The sequence below is a fragment of the Pteropus vampyrus genome, unplaced genomic scaffold, assembly GCF_000151845.1.
Source record: "Pteropus vampyrus isolate Shadow unplaced genomic scaffold, Pvam_2.0 Scaffold2, whole genome shotgun sequence".
Taxonomy (NCBI): Eukaryota; Metazoa; Chordata; class Mammalia; order Chiroptera; family Pteropodidae; genus Pteropus; species Pteropus vampyrus.
Genome location: NW_011888783.1, coordinates 29,855,749 through 29,858,222, shown reverse-complemented (window position 1 = coordinate 29,858,222; position 2,474 = coordinate 29,855,749). Strand labels below are relative to the sequence as shown.

The 2,474-nt window shown below is 34.3% G+C and overlaps 1 protein-coding gene across 4 annotated transcripts in view; it reads left to right on the top strand.

Annotated features, from left to right (window-relative positions):
- The window catches only part of GPD2 (glycerol-3-phosphate dehydrogenase 2), a 128,546-nt gene that overhangs the window by 2,661 nt on the left and 123,411 nt on the right, over positions 1 to 2,474 (top strand). Inside the window, exon 2 of one of the 4 annotated variants that reach the window (XM_011359187.2) lies at positions 1,036 to 1,137. The exons of the other annotated variants lie outside the window; for them this stretch is intronic. The gene's annotated coding sequence lies outside the window, so the exon portion shown is untranslated. The remainder of the gene's footprint in view (positions 1 to 1,035; positions 1,138 to 2,474) is intronic. 4 annotated transcript variants of the gene reach the window in all.

Sequence of the window (2,474 nt, the reverse complement as noted above, 5' to 3'; positions counted from 1 at the left end):
GAAATCTCTCTGTGTTTCTCATATAGGCATATGTTAAGTTAGAACACTCTCTTTACTTTTACAAATCAACTCTTCAAATAATACAGCAGTACCTTAGTGAATAATGGATAAAAGGTAGAATTTTAGGTTTGAGAACCAACATTGGTGGAACTGTCCATTCTGATATCTCACATAGTCACTTCATTTTATAAAGAAATTCTAAGCAGGATTAAAGCTCTGCTTCCTTTTCCCTCCCTTTGATTTATTAAAAGACTCAACGGTCTGGCTCAGTAATTGACAAAAGGGCCACAGGGTTACCAATTGTCAGTGGGGTTTAGACTGCCTCCCAGTTTAATTTTTTTAACTATTTAATCTCATTATGGATATTTAAAAAGATTCCACTATCGTTGTACAAAAATCATATTAAACTATTACAACTCTGAAATTATCCTGTTTGGTTATTTGGTTATGTTTGTTTTCTCTTTCATCACTAGCATGCAAGTTCTGTGAGAGGGCTTGCTCAGCCTCACATACTTTTATATTTCTAATGCCTGGTACGGTGACTAGCTTATAATAAGCATTCAATAAATGTTTTTTTTCAATGAGTAACTAAACTGTGGGACACACTCTAGCTGAGTGTAGTGGGAGAAGGAGAACTAAAAATTTTGGCCTTAGGTAACCTATTCAAACTCACTGAGCCTCAATCATGTCATTGGCAAAATGTGGATAATAATATATGATAGAATATAGGTAAAATTGCTAGTGGACCTGTCAGGTAGTAGACTTCAAAATATTTGTTTCCTTCCTTCCTTATATTTTTTCTTTTTATGTTCATAAAGGGAAGATTTATACAAAGAATATGGTTAGCTAGATAATTTAGCTTTTGCATGTCGTGCATGAATTATCCAGACTTTAATTTGGTGTGAATGGTTGGGAGTTGGGAAGGGCAGGTAGTGGCAGCTATGATTATTAAAGAAGGGGAAGCAATTTCCAGATCGTTACCTAATGTCTCCTTTTTTTTTTTCTTCTTTTAAATGTGATGATGTTTCTGCTTAGGTTTTCTGAAACTTGATTCTTTCTACTTGTCAATACCAGGACTCACTTGGTTGTCCTAAGTGCAGAAACAACGCTTCAGAAAAAGAGCATTAGAAATCAAATGTATGTAACACTTGGCTTCTTAAAGGATCTTTTCTGTAGTCTTGTGCAGCTTTATATAGTAACAAGCGCTAGGTAAAGAAAAAGTATGGTTATCCTGCTTTGAAGAAGTTAGAGTTTGTTTAACAAGGTAAAACATCGATGTAAAACAATTACAGACTAACATAAGGTCTTGCATAGTCATATACCCAGTGGTAGAAGGTTGGCTTGTAACTTGTGATTAGGGACGAGAGATGTGATCATGGGCTCAAGTAGTTGAGACAGTTTTGTGGTGAAGAGAATGTCACTTCAGTAACAGAGAGAATTAAAGTTTCCTGAAGATTACAGTAGAAGAAAATATCTTTGTTTCAAGAATACTATTTTGTACTTCAGTGTATTAAAAAGCCAGCCAATTATATATTTTCAAAAATGATCTTTCTGTGAAAAAGTATGTTAAAAACCTATGCTAAAATTCTGTATGTGCACTAAATAATACTTTCACTATTTCTCTGATGTTTTAAAGCTCAGGATTGGAGTTAAAAATTGTAACTTCATTCTTGCCACTTTTAACACACTTGTGTGAAAGTGTCACATGGCCTGCCTGTTACTCTATCCATTTTGTACAATGGGATATAGCTTTCCTCTGAAATTTCAGGAGAAAATTGCTTGTCTTTAGGTTTAAGACCCCCATAACTGGCTAATTTCAGGGTTGTTATTTTGGGAGTTAGGGAAGAAATGAATGGAACAAAACTAAGAAGATATTATCAAAGTGGTTTTAGATAGTCATCAAAATATTTAGATAATTTCATCAGGGCTCATCACTTTTGAAATAAAATGGAAACTTGGAAGTTGTGTCACAGCGGAAGAGGAAACTAATAAATGGCATATTGTATATTTCCTTGATTTAGAATGGTCGACGTGATGGGAGGAAGAAATGCAGAAGGGAGAGATGATCAGATTCAACTTCAAGTGAGAAAGACAAGGGCTAAGGTGGCTGCAGCCAGGAAATCTCTAACAACTTTAGAGGAAACTTCTTGATGTATTTATTGTCTGACCAGGGATTGAATTTAGGGACATTTAAGGAAAAACAGACATGGGGAGCTGATGGTTTAAATACCTGACGATGTTTAGATGATTGTGGTCAGAGTTTGTCCAGAACTCTAATTTTGTGTCCTTACATGAATGTGACTGTGATTTTTTTGTTTATTGTTTCTTGTTTCCCAGGACTTTAATCTTTTGTTAGAGTTCTTACTGGTTCTTTGAGTTAAATATTTCTTCCTATATAATGTCTATGTTCTAGTTTTCCATTTTTTAGTTGAAACTTTTATGTTGATTCTTTCAAAATCAGATTTCTGACTTAT